This window comes from Macaca nemestrina, chromosome 3, assembly GCF_043159975.1.
Source record: "Macaca nemestrina isolate mMacNem1 chromosome 3, mMacNem.hap1, whole genome shotgun sequence".
NCBI lineage: Eukaryota > Metazoa > Chordata > Mammalia > Primates > Cercopithecidae > Macaca > Macaca nemestrina.
Window position 1 is genome coordinate 83,837,128 of NC_092127.1, and position 23,408 is coordinate 83,860,535.

Sequence of the window (23,408 nt, forward strand, 5' to 3'; positions counted from 1 at the left end):
CCAAGATGTAATTTTTTAAAGGCATTTTGTGAGGCTGGGAGGCAGGTATGCAAACCTCACGGAAATAACAAGGGTACTGTGAATTATAATCAGATCCAAAGCATCATCTGCTCACATTTCCCCACATCACAAAAATGGTTTGGCATGACTAGTTCTGTTTGCTGCAGGGCATAAAAAGATTAATCTTAGCCGGGAGCATTGGCTCACGCCTGTAATCCCAGCACTTTGCGGGGCGAGGCGGGCGGATCACCTGAAGTCGGGAGTTCACCACCAGGCTGACCAACATGGAGAAACCCCCTTTCTACTAAAAATACAAAATTAGCTAGGCGTGGTGGGGCATGCCTATAATCCCAGCTACTTGGGTGGCAGAGGCAGGAGAATCGCTTAAACCCGTGAGGCGGGGTCGCAGTGAGCCGAGATCGCGGCGCCATTGCACTCCAGCCTTGGCAACGAGAGCGAAACTCCGTCTCAAAAAAATAAAAATAAATAAATAAATAAAAATAAAAAAGATTAATCTTGTATTTAGGCACAGCTTTTGAGGGTTTTGTAGGAAAACCGTGCGTTAGGGAAGATCCTGACCCAAACACCTTGATCTTTGGTTCATGACCCTATCAGAGTCAGACAAGGGCTCGCTGACCATGAATTAAACTGTGTTGATTCCTCCGCCCACAGACACTCAAAGCTTACTCTCTCCACTGTTACATAAGAGTCTCTGGAATCCTAGGATAGTGTTTGTAAATAGTGCTGCCACGTGCACGGTACCCACGTGTCAAATGTTGATGTGACCGCGTGTAACTGGAAGCAGAGAAAGCTTCTACAATTTCCAAAGAGAAACCTACTATTTTTTGGCCCTAAAAATGATCATACAGATGTCAAGGAATTATCTCTAACTAAGAGTGATTTTTCTTTTCTTTTCTTTCTTTCCAAAAAAAAGAGGAAGAACTGGAATTTTTTTTTCCTGTTGCATTTATTGTAATCTAAATTAACTGCTCTACCTAATTCAATTTAGGATCAGTTTTATAATTTCAGCAATCCATTCTGAATGCACTTTCTACTTCCTCTATTTGCAAGACTTATTCTTGCTTGCTCATTTACTTTAGTGTAAACTGGGATATGAGAGATGGATTACATAAAAACCAGAGATATACACTAAGTAGGCAAATGACTTACAAAGTTATAATTTACACCCAATTAAATTACAACATGACCTATTCAGCATTCAATGGCTTTCCATGGGTGAAGAAAAAAAAAAAAGTATTTTACCTCTCTTCCTATCTCAGATTTCACCTTCATCTACATTTATTATATCTTTTACAGTGGGTTTGTGAACAGAAAACAAGTAAACTCCATTCCTTAAACACTTGAATTCTTATCAATACTAGAGAAAAATTTCAATGTCAACAACTAAGTTTTTAACTCCTAAATACAAAGAGTTTCCAAAAAACCCTGAGGATTAAGGCATGACTAATTATAACAATGCAAAAAAAAAAATTAAATGAAGAAAAACTGTCAGTAGTAAATTAAACTCAATGTATTTTTAAAAATATTCTGACTTCAACAAAACCCAAGAATTGTCTTTAAAGTCACTTTAAAATGCCATACCCTAGATTTCCCATGCTCTTGAAAAACATGTTGATAAAAATGTTTTAAAATTACAATATATGTTTAAAAAATTAATTGATGTCCACAAAATTTCTTATTTGAAACAAGAACCACATTTTTTTTTTAACAGTAAATAAGTTGTTTCAAAGTAAATAAGTTGTAACAGTAAATAAGTTGGTATTGGAGTGGTGGCTCATGCCTGTAATCCCAGTACTTTAGGAAGTGGAAGTGGGTGGATCACTAGAGGTCAGGAGTTCAAGACCAGCCTAGCCAACATGGCAAAATGCTGTTTCTACTAAAAATGCAAAAATTAGCCAGGCATGGTGGCTGGCACCTATAATCCTAGCTACTCGGGAGGCTGAGACAGGAGAATCGCTTGAACCCAGGAGAAGGAGGCTGCAGTGAGCCAGGATCATGCCACTGCACTCCAGCCTGGGCAAAAGAGTGAGACTCTACCAAAAAATATAAAATAAAAAAAACAAACAGAAATTTTTAGTTCCCAGTTACTAACCAAATGTCTTTTTCAAGTTTGCTTTTCAGTAGAAATACATAATTAAATCTTAGCCATTAATAAGGTGAGCCAAAAGCAAAATGTCTATTAGATTTGCTTTCTGCCAGTGTTTTTCCACAAGCTGTAATGTGGGAGACAACTCCAAAAGTAAAGTACAACCTTGTTTTACATTCAACTTAGGTAGATAATATAACTTCACTGGAGAAAAAAACATTTCAGTGGCTAAATTGGAAGAAAGATAAAATTGACAAGACAAAGTTTAAAGTATGTTTTTTCCTGCTACAATGTATCTGTTTGTACTAAAATAATTATTTACTAAAATAAATAATTTATGTGGTAAGAATCTTTAGTTGTGAGATTTTTTCTTCCTTCATTTTTGAAAGGTACCCACTTATGGTATTCTTCTTTTCATCAGTTACATTTGGTATATTAAAATAGGAATGTAAATGAATTAATATTTTAATAACTCAATTCACGTTTTAAGATGTTCACTCTGATTTGATGAACTATCAGATACTGTATTTGTCAAAATGATTTCTTCTTCTGTTATAATGTATATAGTAGAGTACACAGTAGAACAAACAAAAAGCTAATAATCATCTGAACTAATTACAGGCTGCTAAAAGTGATCCTTTTAATGCAAATATCATGAAAAGTTATAAAAGAGCTGAGATAACTTTACAGTCAATGGAAAATATAAAAATTCTATAACTTCAAAGCAAGAGACTTCAAACAAAAGCAGGAAAAGTGCTAAAAGAACAAACAGGTTAAAAAAATTAATAAGACGAGGACAGTATATTATGGATACAATCTGGGTGTGGTATCACTGTATTACTCTCAAATTCTGGTGCTCTACTTCAGAGGCAGCACAACTAATAATTATGGTAATTTTTAATGAGTGCCCTTCTTAGTGCAGCCAGGTAAGAAAAACAGGAGGAATAACTCAGATACCATGCTATGTTATCTGGCTTTCATTATCCCTATTGAAGCTTTTTTTTTTTTAATGCATTATCTATTTCAGGAGAAACTACTATAATAATAACTCATTTGAGAGATGGATGAATGTTCTCATTAATGTATAATGTGGACATAGAAGCTAGATTTAACACTGCATCAAGAAAATAAGTGATTTGGTAAGGCAGGTTTTAGCAATGGCTAATGAGGCACGACAACTGTAATTAAAATTACCATTACTTTTACCCACCCACAGAACAAACTGTGACAAATCTCAAAATGTTAAAAGTAGCAAATTAAAAATATCAATACTCTGTATGGCATACCTAAATGTCAGACTGCCTGCATTTCTATGCCTGAACATAGGCAATTCCCTTTGAAGAGAGTAGTACATCAGCAAAAATTCAGCCCATTTTTCTTCTTTTGAATATGGTGTATCTTCCGTATAAATTACTTATAAAAAGCAAAGCTAAAAATTAACAACAAATCAAAATATTCCTAATATGTGAGAACAGATTTACATTTTTTGGAAGGGCGTTAAAAAGCAAAGATGAAGTACGACACTCAAACTTGTGAACAACTTTTTTAGAATTATAGAGATACTAGTACAAAAATTTATAGTCAGCTGAGGCGGTTCCCAAAGTTTTAAGAGAAACAAGAGAGGGTGAAGATAAGTAAGCTACTCATTTCTCCAGTAAGGAGAACAGAACCTAAATTATATTTTACTGCTTTCCATAACCATCACTACACCAACTTCTTGAGGGGTCTAACATGAGCATCTATCTTGGGCTTGCCACACATATTCAACAAATCTACAAATAGATGCTATGATCATACTCTTAAAAAGCAAAATTCTATAGTTACTCATTGAAAAAGTGATCATAACAATTATATAAAGACAATATACTTCCTTATAGGGTACAATCACATATTTATCTTAAATATGTCTCTGAACCTTAGCCTAAAGCTCAATGTTTCCAGATCAGTGAATTTTCTCCATTCTGGTTATCAGTCATGGTCCCAAGGTATGGGATCCAACTGGCTGCAACCCAACGTTCTCATGAGAATAAAAAGGGAGAGAAGCATTGCAAAACAAGAATGTCTGGTATCTAGAATTACATAAGGTTAGAAATTCAAATACAATCAACCCCAAGTAATTCACCCTGTGTGTCCAAAACTACAAGTCATAGTTCCATAGGGACTAGTGCTAAAAATCTGCACTCATTTTACCATTAAGCGGTTTGTAGAAGTTCTGCTGGTATTTGTAAATACTTGTGGCCACGCGTAGCAAAGATGGAGAGCCATCATCATTCGGGCCCTAACCATTTCTCATTTTGTCCTGGCATTATGAAGACTGCTGCAGAGCAATTCCCTTTTCAACCTTATTTTACATCTTCAACATGTCACAACATCAGTTAACAGAAAAAGAGTCACTTGCTTAAGCCCTATGAGATACTTTGCCATTTTAATTTTAAGATCTGAAACATGACAAGTGGAGATATCAACAGTTAACAAACTCAAAGTTTTGAAGTTTATTCTCTGCCCTGCATTGCCCTTCTGTTTTCGCATAGATAAGACATTAATACCCCCCCAAATCTAGTAATTTGTTATTATTTGTAGATTAAACTGCACTTTGTAGCAATTCAAACAAGAACAGCAATTTTTATAGATATTCCTTTTTTTTTTTTTTTTTTTGTGAGAGAGAGGGTCTTACTTTGTCACCCAGGCTGAAGTGTGGGGGCACCAACATGACTCACTGCAGCCTCAACTTCCCAGGCTCCAGCTATCCTCCCGCCTCAGCCCCATAAGTACCTAGAACTACAGGGATGTGCCACCACACCCAGCTAACTTTTGCATTTTTTGTAGAGATGGGGTTTTGCCATGTTGCCCAGGCTTGTCTCCAACTCCTGAGCTCAAGAGACCCACCCACTTTGGGCTGGCAAAGTGCTGGGATTACAGGTGTGAGCCACCACGCCCAGTCACATTCCTTTTAACACTTGGGTTACATCCCCTGAACTGAATGGCTGGGTAACTAAAGACATCTGAAAAAGTTTCTTGCACCTATACATTAAGCCCTGTTTACCAAGTCATATAACCTATCACTATCTATTGAATCTTCCCATATAAACTCTAAAGGCTATTGTTATCACGAAACACAATGCCAACTTTTGAGTGATTAAGTATCTTTCTCATCTATAAGAGGATGTTGTCCAGACTAATCTCAAATTCCTGGCCTCCTGCCTTGGCCTCCCAAAGTGCCAGGATTACAGGCATAATAAAACTCCTTAATGCCATCTTCCTAGAAAGATAACGCTTAGCCTCATTCAATCCAAACAGTTCCTGCATTTCTTTTGAATGAGATGTAAGACATTTTCTGACATAACATAAACCAAATAACTCAACTATATTCATTTTTATAACAACAGCTTTTTGAAATATAATTCACATACAATAAATTCATCCTTTTAAAGCATGTAATACAGTGGGTTTTAGCATATTCAAAGAGTTGGGCAATCATTACTATCTAATTATAGAACATTTCATCATCCCCAAAAGAAATCTCATACTTATCAGCAGTCACCTCCCTCCCACCCCTAGCCCCTAGTAATAACTAGCTAACTTTCTGTCTCCTTAGATTTGCCTATTCTGAATGTTACTTAAAATTGAAAGCATATCATATGGGGCCTTTGTTATGCCTCTCAGATTCACCTGTGTCACAGCATTTATCAATAATCCATTCCTTTATATTGCTTAATAATATTTCACTGTATGGATATACCACAATTTGTTTATTCACTCATGACCTGATAGATATTTGGGTAGTTTCCATCTTTTACCATTATTAATAATGCTGTAATGAACATTTGGCTACAAGTTTTCATGTGAACAACTGTATGCATTTTAAATCTCCTTTTATGACTTGTTCTACATAGTCCACATTATACACTTTTACAACTATCAATGATAATGAGGAAGTATAATATAGTGATTAAAAGATTTGGCCCTAGAGACAGACTGCTTAACTCAAATGCTGGCTAAGCCTAAGCCATATATCGGCTGTATGAACTCAAGGAAGTTATTTAACCTCACTGGGCTTCAGTTTCCTCATTCATAAACAGGGATAATAATAATACCTATCTCTAGGGTTGTGATGAGAATTAAATGACATCAACTTACTCTGTCACAAAGCAACTTAAAATATTTTTAACATAAAGGCCATTCTATCAAAAAAAGGACTTCTAAGAAAACAAAAACTTATATTCTGACACACATTTTAATATGGCATAATGGCACAATCACATGATTGATAAGCTGCTAAACCTTTGTGCTAAACTTCTGTTTTGAGAAAAAAAAGGCTTAAAAATATGTGATCATGTGATTAAAGGGTATAAAACAAAACACACAAAATAAGTACAAGTTAAACTGAGAACATCTGAATAAGATTAGTAGGCCATATCAATGTCAGTATCATGGTTGCGATATGATATTATAGTTTTGCAAAATGTTGCCTCTGGGGGAGATTGAGCAAGTGTATGTGGAATCTCTCTGTATTATTTCATACAATGGCATATGAATCTATAATTATCTCAATAAATATTTTAATTAAAAATATATGATCCCATATAAGTTTACTAAAAACTATTCACTTTTGCGCTTAAAATGGGTGGCTTTTATAGGGCAACTGCCATAGCCTATAGAAATTAAATGTAAGGAAAACACACCATTACTCCTACCATCATCACATTTTTCTCTTATACACTGAAAATAGATTAGACTGGGCACAGTGGCTCACGCCTATAATCCCAGCACTTTGGGAGACCGGGGAAGGCAGATCACTTGAGAACAGGAGTACGAGACCAGCCTGGCCAACATGGTGAAACCCTGTCTCTAATAACAATAGAAAAATTAGCCAGGTTTCGTGGGGCACGCTCCTAATCCCAGCTACTCTGGAGGCTGAGACAGGAGAATCACTTGATCCTGGAAGGCAGAGGTTGCAGTGAGCCAAGATCACGCCACTGCACTCCAGTCTAGGTGACAGAGCAAGATACTATCTCGGGCGGGGGGAAAAAAAAAGGAAAAGAAAATAGATTATACTTTTTGTTCTAGTTAAATTGTATGGTTTTTCACTAGTTCTATATCATCCATTAAATATTGACGGAGAGGTCAATAGTAGGTTCTATTAGGGAATAGAAAGACATAGAAATCAGTGCCTACCTTCCAATAGACAAAAAAGCAATGCAATTTGAAAGAAACATTTGTAGTATTTTTAGTCAAACAACCAGTTCATTTTATATCCTAGACTGTCCTTCAAAAACACTTCATCCCAATTTATTCTTCTCCTATTTATTTATTTATTTTTTTTGAGACAGAGTCGCTCTGTCTCACCCAAGCTGGGGTACAGCAGAGCCATCTCAGCTCACTGCAGCCTCTGCCTCCTGGAGGGTTCAAGTGATTCTGCTGTCTCAGCCTCCAGAATAGCTGAGACTACAGGCATGTGCCACCACACCGGGCTAATTTTGTATGTTTAGTGGAGACAGGGTTTCACCATGTTGGCAAGACTGGTCTCGAATTCCCGACTTCAGGTGATCCACCTGCCCCGGCCTCCCAAAGTGCTCGGATTACAGGTATGAGCCACCACGCCCAGGCTCAAGTGATTCTCAGGCTTCAGCCTCCCAAGTAGCTGTGATTACTGGTATGCACCACCGTGCCCAGCTAATTTTGTATTTTTAGTAGAGATGGGGTTTCGCCATGTTGGCCAGGCTGGTCTCAAACTCCTGATCTCAAGTCATCCACCTGCCTTGGCCTCCCAAAGTGCTGGGATTATAGGCATGAGTCACTGCACCCAGCCTCGTCTCTTACTTTAATTCTCAGTTTATTTGGAACATGATTTCAAGTCAGTTTAGAGGAACAACTTTCAGTGAGTATAAAGCATTGAGTTCTTAATTTATTTTTATTTTTATTTTTTATTGAATAGAGACAGCTATCTCACTATGTTGTCCAGGCTGGTCTAGAACTCCTGGCCTCAAGTGATCCTCCTGCCTTCACCCCCCGAAGTGAGCCACCACACCCAGCCTGAGTTCTGAATTCTTAAAACTGCAGGTAGGATGATATTATCACTAAATTTATTTTTACATATATTATATATTGAAAATATATAACATATGTAATATATATTTTATTGAAAATCCACCTACTATCTGTTCCTTATTTTTGAAGCATGACACATTTAACTACATGTCATTACAAATGAAGAAAACATAAATCAAAGCTGATAGAATGTGCTCTTTTGTTTGTTTGGTTTTGCTGTTGTTGTTACTGTTTGAGATATGGTCTCTCTCTGTTGCCTGCGTTGGAGTGCAGTGGTGTGATCATAGCTCACTGTAACTTAGAATGCTTGAGCTCAAGCCATCCTCCTACCTCAGCCTCCTGAGTAGCTGGGACTACAGGAATGTACCACCATGCCCCATTACTTTTTTAAATGTTTTGTAGAGACTGGCGCCTGGCTGTGTTGCCCAGGCTGGTCTCAAACTCCTGGCCTCAAGTGATCTCCCACCTTGGCCTCCTAAAGTGCTAGGATTACAGGCATGAGACAACACGCCCATCCAAAATTTGTTATTTGGAATGGATAACCAAATATCTATTCTATTGAGAAAAAGATTATATATCTATTTTAAGTCAGCAAGTCTCTGCAATATACAATATAGGACAAAAATAATGCTGGAAATAAGCAGATATACATAATTCTTTTTGGATTGCAGTCACAGTGATTAACATGCTCTCACTTTCCCCTTTCCCTCCTGGAATCCTTCTCTCCTACTATACACCAAACCAACAGATGTACTGCATAACCTCCTTCAATAATGTCGCAGTATTCACTCAGTTTTGGCAGTGAGTCGAAATAGAAATTGGAGATCTAGACCAAGTAAATACTGTATATTTGGCAAAATCATCTGTGGTTGTGTTCTTCAGCACAGTTTCCCAGATAACCACCAGCTCTACTTGGCAACTGGTCTTTCCCACAGTTAAGGCTCCAATTGTAAAGTTGGCTTGGGAGATACTCTATTGCTGCTGGGTTTGGTACCATTACTATCCTTAAGAACTACTGTGCAATGGTAGAATAATCATTGACAAAGTGTTATTCTGATGAACAAATACTGACAGCTGGTCCAAAGTTTTAGCCTGTTCCCAAGGTAGGAAACAATTACATTAAAACAGTCTATATGGTTATTTATAAAACAAAGATGACTCTTTCCAGCAATTTGAAATTCCCAGATACGACTATGAAATTTTATTAATAACAAAAAAATTGCATTAGAAGCAATTAAAGCACAAAATGTAGATCTAATATTTTCTAAATATTAGATATTATAAAATATTGACATACAATGTCAAGCGTCCATAACTTTTGAAGGTATTTTATTTCAAGGTAATTTCATAAGAATTCATAAGAATTGACCTACTCAGACTTTGGGCAGGATGGAAAATAAGAGTTTCTGTGAGGTGTGCCTATGAATCATAAGAAGGGCTTCTTAATGAGGTCAGCAAATAAGGAAATACATTTCAATAGTGACATTTGACTTTTAACATTATTTGGGGGTGGAGTCTTAGAAGAATTGATAGGGAACTTTTAACTTCAACAAGTGAAACTAAAACATTAACTCTGGTTCTTGTTACCTAATACAAGACCAGTGCCCAGTAAGGACTTTGGAATTCTTTCATAACACCTCCTTGGCAGGTGCACTTCACTTGTTCTGGAAGTGATGTTCACTTGCCAATGTCTAGTAGGACCATGTGCCACTGCCTCGAAATCATATCAATTCCTCTGGCTTCTGGCATAAACTGGCACATCAGACCTAATTAAAGCTTTAAGAAGAGTTTGGCAAATATGACAATTTAAACAAAGCAAGGGACTTCTCTCACTGCAAGTTAATTTCTCATTAATGATTAGTTCAATAAGAAAATAAGCAAAACAATGTCATAGTTAAGAAAAGCTATCTATCTTGTTATTGTCCATTTTCATGCTCCTAAAATTCAATAACCCAAGACAGTCCTATGGAATTTTTGGAGCACTTAGGTAGTACGATCACATATAAGAAAGAACTGAGGATTATGACTTTTATTGTAAACTATCTCATACTTATTAAAATAATTTCTCTTTTCCAACAAAGGATGTTACTTTTATTCACAGGGGTGACTAACACACACATCTCTTCCTTATAATCACTGAAATACTTTATACAGTATTAATTAGCAGCTATTTTCAGCATAAAAGTAGGATGCACAAAATAACAAGAATCTAAATTTGATGACAGGAAAAAACAAGCCTTCATATTCAAAATTATTAACCAATGTAGTTATTCTTATTTATTGAGTGGAAAATGTTGCATCTATTATTAGTTGAATAGCCTGAAGACAGTATATACCACATTTGAAAAGTTGTCTCCAAAAAGTAAATACTAGTTTGTTAGCAAAAGGAATTGTTTTCAATTCGGAATTGCTGGAATAATTAACCATAGTTTTCTCGATAGTTTACCATGAACAGCATTAATAGTAAAATCCTAAGTTTTTTTTGTTTTTTTTTTTTTTTTTTTTTTGACAAATAAGAACTAACCAATGAACCGTTTCTATTCCACAGAGATAAGTAATGCTTCTCCCTTGTAATCATGTGAAGGAACCCCGCGTATCAATGATTAAAGCAAACTTAACTACATGAAATTAACAAAGATCATAACAGAAAATTACAAAGTGAACTATCAAGGACAAATAGTTTTGCAAATTCGACTTATGGAGAAATGTCTGTTATTGTGTTTTTCCTTCTATCCTTTTTTAAATCCTATAAATTGTCTTCTAAACTTCAGTTTGATTATCCAACCCTTCAGTAACAGTTCTCTGCTTAACATTTTAAAAATCAATATTTATTGTGTTTAAATTTATATTCTATTCCAAACATTATTAAGCACATATACAAACATGTAAAAGAACATAACTCCCCTTAGTATTTCAACTTTCCATTAAAATGCAAATGTAATGATTTCATTAGCCAGGCAACAATACCACCAGTCTTACACCAAACCAAACCAATGTCTTTTCTCTGTGAATCCCAACTTCCTTTAAGATACAATCTTATTTCTATGTTGGATCATTTGTTGATGAATATCTTTGAATGTAGGTTTCCCATTATAATCCCTGATTGAAGGCGAAAAAGCACAATGTGTGATTTGAGATATTAAATTCATGAATGTATTCCACTCCCTAAACAGGTAAAATATATAAATATTTCACTAAATTTTACCGCTGGAAAATAAGCCTTTTCTCAATTCCCAAACATTAGATGAAGAAGGGAGAACTCAATGTAATTAAAAGTATATCATGAGGGGAATAACCAGCAAGTAACACTTATATTTCATTTGCGGCCTTTCCAGGAGTCTATCTAGGCCACACTTTATTATGTCATAGGTAGAAAACTCTCCATAGAAACCCTGTTAGCTTAATAAAACTAGACAAGCAGTCCCAGTGAAAAGATTCAGCAAGATGCGAGGAGTCTGTGCGTGCCTGTGTGTGTGTGTGTGTGTATGAGAGAGAAGAAAAGAGAGGGGACACAGAGAGAAAGGCAGAGAGATGAAAGACCAAAGAGAGAGGCCAAAAGAAAAATTTGGATGGGACTGTTACAAATCTGCTCTTCACTTCTTTGCTGGGACTGGGTTTCATTTCTTTCGGCGCCCCTGACCTTGCAGTCTTGCAACTCTCAACGCTGCGCTCCCCACCCCCTCCCGCCCCCTCCCCGGGCCTGCGCCTGCCTTTGTGTCTGCCTGTCACTTACCAAGGAACCAAACGAAGCTGATTCGGGAGAAGCACAAAGCCGGGACACAGATTTGTCCATAAATTCTCTTACATACATACCCCAGGCTGGAAGGCTCAGCCCAGCGCAGACTTATGTACCTTGAGAAAAGTGAGTTCTGGTCTTGTTTGGGGAACCGGAGAAACTATTCTTTCCTCTTTCACTCAGCGCCGCTAACAAAACGCGCGGACTTAAGAAAAAAAAAAACACACACACACACACAAAACCCCACTCAGTGTACTCTAATTCCACTCCCTGTGACATTCACTTCGTACAGCCCCCTAAAGGGGGATAAGGAGGTAGGAGGAGGCAGACACCAACCCAGACCCAGACCCTACAGCTGATAAAAGGGTAGAAAAACACCGTATCAGTGTTCTCTCTGAGGTTGTTCAGGATAAACGGGAGAGTCGTTTCACTCACACGAGAGAAACGGGGGCAGAGGATTAAAGGGAAAAGTAGTGCCCCCCAAAGCTGAACTATTTTAGAAAGGAAAGCAAATTTAAAAATCACTTTTCTGCGGATTAAAAGGCCGGGAAACCGGCTCGTCGGAGGCACAAAGGTAAGTTCTCTGGGTGAGGAAGGGACGAGCATTAGGAGGAGAGAAGAGCACACAGAACTACAGGTTTAAAAGGGGTATAGGGAATTAAAACTATATTTGTCAGCCATGTTGAAGAGGCTCCAGTAATTTGTGAAGCTTCCCTCTTCCCTCTTGGTATTTGTGGGTGACACTACAGGGTTTGCTCCCCAGTCCCTGGAAGCCCGAGAAAAAGCGAAGGGGAGAGGAAAGGGAGAGTTTCGCGGCATAAGAGAAGCGCTCTGACCTCGTTCTCGTCCCTCAGCCTTGCAGCAATCCAGCAGTTGCAGTCGGGTCTCCTTTCTAACAAATCCTAAAGGGCAGCCATCTTGCTTCCTTCTGCTTCTCTACGAAAGCAGCCTAGCCTCCGCATCAATATTCATAAGGCAGTTTGACGTCTGTTCTCATCACTCAGCGGGGCCGGCGTCTCGGGGCGGCCGCGCCGAGGGGGCGGACGTGACTCGCATGCGAGCGGGGCCTGGGCGCGCGGCGCTCGCGAGGAGGCGGCGGCGGCCGCCCGAGCTCTCGCCGCTGCCACTGCCGCTACCGCCGGCTCTCCTCCTCCGCCCGGGCCTCCTCCTGCTCCGCCCCGGCCTCCTCCCGCTCCGCCCCGGCCTGCGCTGCCGCCCTGGGGCCCTCAGCCCTGGCTCCCGGGGAATTAGCCCCCCGCACCGGGCGTCCAGCACAAAGACCGGCGGCACCTGGGGCCGTACAGCCGGGCGCGCAGTGGAGACCTGGGCTGCCCTCACGCCGTGCAGTGGCGCGGAGGGAGTGGTGCGCCCGGATGAGCGCGGGGCGGGGGCCAGGGCTGGCGAGCGCGGGGAAGGGTGCAGCCCTCGGGGACCCCGGGGACCTCGGCGGGTCTCCACCCCCGGGAGAAAACGCAGTGCAGGCGCGAAGGTCGGGGCGAGGTGGGAGGATGGGATGGCATGGGTGCCTGGACAAGGACGTGACATCCAAGATTTCCCTTTGAAACTTTTTGTTAGTCTGCACTCCACCACCACTTCGAGGTCCCGCGCACACGCCCCTGCGCGCATCCACCTCCTCGAGAGTGTATCCGCACGTGCCCTCGCACTGGCCCCCGCCTCCATCCACTGGCACCTCTCTCCGCACCACACACCCGCTTGCGCCCACCTTACCCTCAGAGGCCCGCGTCTCTATCTCCCTTTAGATCCCCTTGCCGGCGCTATCTTCTCCCTTTTCTGTCGCTTTAATCTCATTCAGCAGAAGCGCTCCTCCGGTTCACCGAGGGCATGCCCTTAGTGCTTTAGGGGCCTGTATTTTTAAAGACCCGACAAATCGGGAAATTGACCGAGTTCTGTTTCTCCCCGCCCCGGCCCACCTTCTGTTTACTTTAGCCACGTGGGCTGAGTAGAAGGGGGCGTCTCACAGATTCAAGATGGGTTTCTCACGAGTGACCCTCTCCTTCTCTCGCTAGGAGGAAATAAACCTGCACTTTCAAATGCTTAAGTTACCTCTCTTAAGAGCCTCTACTTTGAAGTAGTTTCCACCCGTACGATTAAGTAACGAAGAAACCGACCGATACAGAGCTAATTCCGAATGACGGATGCTTGATTTTCCCTGACATTCGGAGCTCTATAACTATGCTCCTCCTTTGACCGGAGTTTTTCTCTATTGTCGAGTAGTGTTACTTCCATTCTAATGCTCTTTTTTCTAATCATCAACTTTTTGGTTGAAGATGAGATGAAGAACAAAGCCCCTATGAATCATCGTAAGAATCATATTATGTCAGATAGTAGTTTTTGAAATATTCCCTTCATCGTTAACATGTTGTCACATGACTGACGTTCAACTTGTAAGTAAGTATTTTGGTCACATCTTTTATGGGATCACTGCATAGTGATCACAGTACCCTTAAGTCAATACTAGTTACATTGTGTAACCACACTTTTTTTTTTTATCTTTCTTTAGAAGTGAAGCTCTAATTTTACGAAATCGAAATATTTCCTCTTCGAAGAGTGTAAAAAAGGGAACTCCTTGTAAGTGTCGCATTGTTGCTAATAAGAATGTTTAGTGTGTCCAATCAAACATTGTTTGTTCCATTTTGAAACAAAGTTGACTCAGATTTCAGATTTTGCACAAACTAAGGAAAATAGTACATTTTCCCTTAAACATTTCATGTTTATGGGAATGTCATTCCATGTTTTCTAGCTGTACACTAAAGTGTCACTTAGGTCTTGGCAATTGTTAATACACTCTAAAATCCAAGCTGTTGGAAAGTTCTTTGTGATCTTTCTTTCTTTATTTATTTCTTTTGTTTTCTTTCTTTCTTGAGACAGAGTCTCGCGCTGTCAGCCAGGCTGGAGTCCAGGGGCGCGATCTCCGCTCACTGCAAACTCCACCTCCCGGGTTCAAGCGGTTTTTCTGCCTCAGCCTCTCAGGCGCGCGCCACCACGCGCAGCTATTTTTTGTGTTTTTAATAGAGACGCGGTTTCACCATATTGGCCAGGCTGGTCTCGAGCTCCTGACCTGGTGATCTGCCCGCCTCAGGATTACAGGCGTGAGCCATCGCGCTCGGCTTGTGACTTATTTTTCAAGTCCAGGAAATAAAGTTCTCTCAAGACCACGACATACATTTATGTAGTGCACAGATTGTAGAGTTGAAACATGGGCTTTGGAGTTTTACAGAGCTAAGTGACCCTTAACTCTATCTTTTCCAGTGTGACCTTGTGCATTTTACTTAAGTCTGTCGGTATCGGTTTCTATTTTAATCTGTTGAACAACCTGTAAGACATGAGGGTTGTGGTGAGTTTTTAATAAGAGCACTAGGTAAGTGCCCAGGTAGTTATTACTACTACAATAACAAACCATTTACTTCTAGGAGTTATTTTGTTTCTGATTATATAATTATATATCTTCTTGCATTTAATAATGTATGGAAAATATTATATTAACATGTGTTTAATATAAAAGTATCCGCATGTTCCTTTAGTTATATTTGGCAAATGATCTTTCAGGTCACCTCCTTCTCGTTTCTTCTTTGAAAACTGCTCTCTGTTGTAACAGGTTGTTCTTGCCTATTTGGAATCATATTTGGCTTGCAGTTGGTTTTACAACAGGCCCTGAACATTTTCTTGCCAACTTCTTTCTCTGCACCTCCACTCTACCCTTAACCATCATGACGTTTTGAAATTTAAAATAAAATACATTACTCCTCTTGGCTGTTATGACCTTTCAACAGCAAAAGGAAATAAAATTCTGAAGGCCTTCAAGTATAAAAATTTTAGTTGTTTTTTTTTTCTTTTTTTGATTTTAAAAACTTCTTCCTTAGTTGCTATTTCTGGGAAAGAAAGGATATAGTTTGCATAATCAGTTGTTTACTGAACGCAGTGTGCGCTTGTATGGGTAATTCAGAGCTAGCTTTTATTAATCGTGTGCATTCTTGAGATTCCTTCTCCTATAGGTGTGGAAAATGTATGTTTAAAATATAATTTGCTGTTTAAAGAACAATTAATTATCAAATTCCTTACCATTTTTTTTCCCTCAAACTAGAAATAGCACTGCTTCCATATAGAGAGATCCTTGCTTCCTTAATGGAGAAAAAAGACTAATAGAACAAGTTCCACAACATGCTACTCTGTGTTAGAAAATTGACTTGATTGGCCTGTGCACCTGCTATCTAACTCAGTTCTCAGTCTTTAAGTCTCTTAGGGTGAAGGCAGTTTCCTGTCTGCTGCTGTCCATTAAAGAGCTGATGATGGTAGTTTGCTTTACAATGCAATTTTTTTTAATGTTGTACTAACGCAAAAGTAATAGGTGCATTCTTCATTTCCTCCCCTCCTGCAGACTAAAAAATGTTCTTTCTAGCCGGGTATGGTGGCGGGCGCCTGTAGTCCCAGCTACTCGGGAGGCTGAGGCAGGAGAATGGGTGAAGCCGGGATGCGGAGCTTGCAGGGAGCCAAGCCCGCGCCATTGTACTCCAGCCTGGGCTACAGAACGAGAGTCCGTTTCAAAAAAAAAAAAAGACAAGGCAAGGCAAGGCAGGGCAGGGCAGGGCAGGGCATTTTCTTTTTTTCTTTTTTTTTGAAACGGAGTCTCGCTCTGTCGCCCAGGATGGAGTGAGTAGCGTGATCTCTGCTCACCGCAACCTCCGCCTCCCGGGTTCAAGCAATTCTCCTGTCTGCTCTCAAACTCCTGACCTCGTGCTCCGCCCGCCTCGGCTACCCAAAGTTCTGGGATTATATTTTTCTTTAAGGACTTGATACTCTCTTCAACACAGAGAAATAGTTGTGATATACACTGCTTTGAAAAAATTGTAGTGGTTTAACAAAAACAAAATCATGACCTGTTGTTTCCCATCTCCAAAAACATGTTTCTAAAGTATAACATAAAGATTCTCTGCATGCTTAAAAGACAGTTGACTATCAAACAGCATAGCAGTCACTGCGGTGAAGAAGCTTTCTTATTTATTTTCTTTGTTTACATTACTACACTTTATATATAGGTACATATTTAACACAGAATACTAAGTTTTAACAGTCTCCAATAGATTAAATATTGAGATATAATACTTTAGCTTATTAATATAAATTATTATTAATAAAAATTATTGTCTAAACCCAGGGATTATAATATTATGAGAGTCTCGATAGAATCTCATGATTTCTACTTACTTTTTTCCTAATCTGATTTTATCTGGTTAATTTTTCTTTATATAATTTGAAAAATTTTAAGAAAAAATACAAATTATATTAAACTAATGAAATATTTAATTAACATTAATTAATTTAATATTAATTTAGCTAATATTAACATAAATAATTAATTTAAATAATATTTAATTAATTAATATTTCATTGGTTTAATATAATTTGTATGTTTCTTTAAAATTTTCAAATTATATAAAGAAAATTAGTATTAAATTAATGAAATCAGGAACTATCCAATGTGTGTACTAATTTAATGGGGCAAAGTAGAATATAAGATAAACTGAAAAGTATTGGCAAAGGCATTATAGAAGGAATATTACTGAGGAGGGAGGATCACTTAAGCCCAGGAATTCAAGACTGTGAGCCACGTGAGCCATGATTGCACCACTGAACTCCAGACTGGGTGATAGAGCGAGACCCTGTCTCAAAAAGAAAATGAAAGAATATTAGAATCATTAGTGAGACAACATTATGGAAATTACTCCACAATTATTGCAAATATTGCTAATACCAATCTCTCACAATTTTAGGGAATATTTTTTCTCTTTATAAATTCTGACTTCACAATCCAGTAACTGCTCTTTTTGTCCTCATCCAAATTTAGTAACTCACTTAGTATCTCATTTTATGTTGAAAGAATAATTTTTAACTTCAATGATGAATTTCAATAATCAATAAAATTTAACTATTAATAATTACCTCAGCACCATTTTATAGGACTCTATAGTTTTTTGGCATTTTATGTACATTATTATGACTTAATATTCAAAATCATGTCATATTAAAAATGGCATTTAATGTAATTTCAATCATATAAATATTAAAGGTGAGGTTAAGCGATTTATTTAATGTAATTTCCATCATATAAATATTAAAGATGAGATTAATTGATTTACTTAGGGTCAGACATCCTTACCAATCTAGATTTTGTGAATTAAGGTTTAGGCTTTTTTTATTATACCAAAGCTAACCTTCAGTTTGTTTCCTGCTTATCTTCCTCTAATTTTTTTCTCACCATTATTAGTACTGACTGATAAAGGAATCTTCCCTTCAAAACCTCATGGTAATTTTCTATTGTCCTTTGCTACTTAAAAAATTAAAAACTCAGCACCTACATTTACTTAGTACTCCGAAAGTAATTTTGTCTGTTAAATACTGGTTATGCACCAAGCATTGAACTAATTCTTTTACATTCATTATCTCTTTTAATTTAATGCTTATTATAACCAAGTAAAGTAGGTAATATCTTGTTGAGAATTAAGGGATGAGTAACTTGGTTGGGATAAAATAGCGGGAATAATTGAATTTTCTCAATCAGGGTTAGCTGACTCTAAAGCTGATGATCTTGCAGGCTACCTGGTATTGTTTCCCAATTTGGCAGATACAGACATCTATGTTTGCCCCATGATATGCTTTTCATACAGTATGTTTTATAGCAATAACATCAGTATTTCCTATGTCTTTCTCATATTAAAAGAAACCTCTTTTGTCTAAATCTCTACTTTATATAAAAAAATCATTGCTTTCTACTCTGTTTCTTTAGTTTCTAATTTTGTGCCAGGAAGTTGACATTCTTGAAATCTTCAGAAGAATAATTACATTCATGTAATAAGCAAATGTGATACTGTACCCCTTCCCCACAACCACTTTAACATGTGTCTTAACTGACTAACAATTGGTTTGCAAAGGTAAGTTCTAGTGTATGTTTTCAATATTGGCATGGAATCACACCTTTGACCTGCCCTTGACTTTTATGAATGACTTAGGGTTCATTGCGCCAAGCGAGGAAGCTGGCAGGTGGAAAGAGCGCCATCTACTGAAATCGTTAATCGGACATGGGTCTTTGGTGATATTAATAAAATACTCAGAATGGGATAGCACCAAACCTTTCAACTGGGAAAACAAATAAAATCTAATTTACGGAGCTTTTGAAAAATATGCATGACTAGGTTCCACTCCTCTACCTCCACAGGCCTCTTGGAGATTCTGATTAATGAGGTCTGGGACGGGGCAGGAGTAACAATACTTTTCCAGTGATTCACAATGAGATGTACAAACTGTGCTTGAAAATCACTGGGATAGCTTAATGTGTGAGAATGCAATAAAAACATTTGGTGTTTACACCTATTATGAATAGTTAATAGGCACACAATATTATCTTTCATAGAACATCCCATGACAAAGAACAGACATTGTATATCTCTCTTTAGTATAGTGGAACTCTTTTCTCTGCAAAGATCCTGCAAAGCTGCCTGTAACTCTTTTGATATTTCATATTGATTAAATATTTCTGAATTCTCTTAGGATAGGTTTAAAAATTGAGGAAGAGATAAATAGCAGCTGAAGAATGACTCAGATTATCAGTAGTGAATAAGAATGATTAGGGGGAAATGTAAGTAACAGGAACAATGCTCTGAAGCAGTGGGGAGAAAGAAGTACTGGAAGTTGCCTGAGTTCCATGTGTGAAGAATATTCTGTTTTGTTGTTGTTGTTCTCATGGGAAAATTCTGATAGAATTTTGTCAAAAATTTTAAAGTTTTTAAGCCATTCCTATAATCTTGGCAATCAGACCAGTTGAATATGATTTTTTTTCTTTTTCCAAAATAATCGTCATGCAATAGTGTGTGAGTTGTTATTATGTGGCATCATGCTAACAGTTAATGCAATTATTCCTGGAAGGAAGACCTATAGAGATTAAACAATTTTTAGGCCCCAATAAGTTAAATTATTCCCTTTCCTACAGACACCCTATATGGAGAAGGCAAATTAAAAAGGAAGTAAGGTAGCTATTAGTTGATACCCAATTTTCTTCAAATCTTCTAAAGTGTGTTTTCATATTTTCTGGAGATGTGTGGGAAAATTGAGCTCTGACTTAGATCCAACTCAAAGCCTGTGGAAGCATGAGAGGCTAAGTAGTTTCCTGCGAAGCTCTGCACTACCAACCTCTGTTTAATTTGTTTTCTTATGTTATATCTCAGAGCACAATATTATTATGATTTGGCAGAAAACCTCCTTGATCTGTTAGTAATTAGGCATACCTCTAAAGTGAACATGGGTTGGTTGCCAGGCAATTGTTCTGCATTTCACAATGACTTGTATCCTCAAGAGAATAAATTATATCCAAGCAGGGACCACAAAACAGGGGTTTCTGACAGGCTAGGGTAGAAGGTGAAAACACACACACACACACACACACACACACCCATTCATCAGAATAGCAAAAACAAATCCCAAAGGAGCATTTCATTGAGGTTCTCTGAAATCTTATGACCACTGGCCCTAGTTTGACTGGATAGGAAGAGGTAAGAAAGTGAGAACTATTGAAGAAGGGTTTCTTTAGCATGGATTAGTGGTCAGGCACATGCTGATCCTAGGGTGATGATGATATATTTTAATGAAGGGAAGTTTTCTGAAACCCCTTTAGTAACACAATGTCAATAGACACTGTCTACTAATGAACAAGAACTAGAGAGTCTCTAAATTTAAAATTGGTGAAACAGTAAAGTCATAATGTTGATAAGTGAGAACTGCTGTAAAGGTAAAGGTAGTGAGGTCAAAAATAGATATTCAAAAAATTTAGAAAGAGAAACTCCAAAAACACACTTATTGGAGGTGTTAAACTCAGGCAATAAGTATATGATAGGATCCAAGATTATAGTCCAGCCTCCACTACTAAAAACCTACAAAAAACTTTTAAAATGCATTATCTCATTTAGTATTTACAGTAATCTTGAAAACAGGTAAGACCATTATAATTTCCACTTTATTGAATTTTATTTTTTTAACACCAGGGAACATGTGTTTAATATATGAAGGAGCATGTCAGAGAGATTAAGAACTTGCCCAGGGTGACAAAGCAGGTGAAAAATTCTCAAATTCAAGTTTTTTTCAGTATTCTTTCTACAAACTAAAGGGAAATAAGCCAACTTTAATTCTTTCCTGAAGGCAGAAAAGAAGCTCTTACCAACTGGTAACATTGTATCTCAGGTTGATACATTTTCATTCCTTGCCTGTGCTCACACAGATAGAGGAGAATGCTACAGTAAAGGAAACATTTAGGAAGAGAGTGCTTTGTGTATTTTTTTTTAAAGTAGGCCATCCACTGTGATAGTAATTCTGTTTATTCCAAATGTGAGATGAAAGTTAATCTGTTCCCTAAAAGCATTTCTGAGGAAAAAAATAAGTTATTCAAAGGCATGAAAGACAAAATGTTGGAGCTCTTCCTTGCTCTCTCCCCTCAAAAGCTACTGAGAAAGATGTTTGGATGAAGGGGAGAGAGGAGAGAGAGAGAGAGAGAGAGAGAGAGAGAGAGAGAGAGAGAGAAAGTGTAAGTAATGAGAAAAAACCATTGGACCAGAAGTTTATAAATTGAAAGTTTTATAAAAATCTTTTTTAAAAAAAAATTTGAAATTTATTGAAGCAATTTCCCTTTTTATTGATTAAGGCTGGAGGGGATGGGGCTTGGTGGATTTAGTTTAGAGTTTCAAATTCACTTATTTTCTAATGAAACAAAAACTCAGAATGAAACTTAATGAATACAATCTGGAATGAGTGAAACATTTTGCTCTAAACTGTTTTATGAAAAGACAAATTTCATATAATTCTGGCAAATAATAGTGTTCTCCAACAAGGCTGCTTACCAAGCAATAATGCTTTGTTACATATCCAATATCTTTAGAAAAAGGGCAAATGTAGAATGTATTTATTATAGAATTATTAGCTTTTGGAAACAATAATTACTTTACTTGGTAGCATACATTTTTACTTTTGAGAGACTTTATTGGTGGCAGCCAATGGGAAAGATGTGAATTTTTGTAGTAATTTATAAAATTCAAAATCATAGCTGTGAGGTGACAAGGGAAATCGTTATAGGTCCCACTTTTAGTTGGGACTTTTGAATTGCTTCGCTCCTGAAAGGTATGTGCCATGAATTGAGAGGAGGGAGGAGCTTACCAAAGAATTTGAGATGAATAAAATCTAACCTAGTCAGGACACATTTACAGAATTTTTTTGTTTAAAAAAATGTAGAAATGAAGGCTTGTTTTTCTCATTTTCCATTGCATAAATGGTTGCTCAAATGCGAGTTTCTAATTTATCATAGTTTATGTTGATATATTAAGAGACTAATGTGTCATTTGTGTTTTGATTTCTACATTCTAGAGAGACAGTTTAATCAGTGCATGACCAAAAGCAAACAGAATAAACTGTATCCTCATGGAAGTCTGCCCAGGAAATCCCCAAAATACAGAAGGATCCTAAGTAGATGGAAATTCTGTCATAGAACATCTCTCACAAGTGTGTTATAAGAATGACAGGGAAGCTACAGGTTACAACAGATTTGTGAACTCAGCCAAGCACAGTGGTGGCAGGGCCTAGCTGCTACAAAGAAGACATGTTTTAGACAAATACTCATGTATATGGGCAAAAAACTTGAGGACTGTATTTGTGACTCATTGTATAACAGGGTATTTTAGTTTCTGTTCTGTGGAAAATGTAAAGCATTCCAACAAAGGGTTTTAATGTAGATTTTTTTTTCACCCATACTGTTGATTGCTAAATGTAATAGTCTGATTGTGATGCTAAATAAATGTCTTTTTTTTTCCCAAAGAAAAGGAAGAATGACATATTTGTTCTTCATTCTTATTTCACATTAGTAGTGGCATTTCTCATGCTCTATTTTCCCAGCCTTGTTCTATATTTTGAGTTATGTGAAGAAAAGTATGCCAGGATGCAATAAGAAGGGTGCTTAATATTCATCCTGTAGGTTCAGGGAGATCTTTCCATGGAAGTAACATTTGAACTGAGATCTTAAGGATGAATAGGAATTATTCAGGCCAAGTGGTAAGTCAGAGGAAAGTGCTTGCTTTAGATAAACGACTGTATCTATATTAAAGACATAAGACAGCATGACATGTTTGATGAAATAAAATTAATTCCAAAAGACTTATAGAAAGTAAAGAGGAAGAGTTCATACTATTAGGATGCAGCAGTTTGCAGGGATCAGATTATGAGGGTTACTTTAAATCATGGTAAGGAGTTTGGATGCTGGCTTAAGTGGACTGAGAAATCAATAATTTGAAAAGAGAAGAAAGTGATTAGATTCGGGCTTTGAAAATATTTCTGTAGTTGCTGTGGGGAAAGTGGATTGAGAGAATACAATAACAGAGGCTAAGACATCTGTGAGGAGAGAGTAGAAAAATTAGAGTGGTCTAGATGAGAAATTAGGCAATAATAGAGAAGACAGAAATGGGTAGATCC

The 23,408-nt window shown here is 37.7% G+C and overlaps 1 protein-coding gene and 1 long non-coding RNA gene across 4 annotated transcripts in view; one reads left to right on the plus strand and one right to left on the minus strand.

Annotated features, from left to right (window-relative positions):
* The window catches only part of LOC105486308 (tet methylcytosine dioxygenase 2), a 131,515-nt gene extending 118,587 nt beyond the window's left edge, over positions 1 to 12,928 (minus strand). For all 3 annotated transcript variants that reach the window (XM_011749142.3, XM_011749143.3, XM_011749145.3), the window contains exon 1: positions 12,728 to 12,928. The gene's annotated coding sequence lies outside the window, so the exon portion shown is untranslated. The remainder of the gene's footprint in view (positions 1 to 12,727) is intronic.
* On the plus strand, positions 12,193 to 22,721 carry LOC139362355 (uncharacterized). Its single transcript, XR_011621122.1, has 3 exons — positions 12,193 to 12,465; positions 14,413 to 14,480; positions 22,311 to 22,721. It is a non-coding gene; the product is annotated as an uncharacterized lncRNA (long non-coding RNA).
* Positions 22,722 to 23,408: the final 687 nt, after the last annotated feature.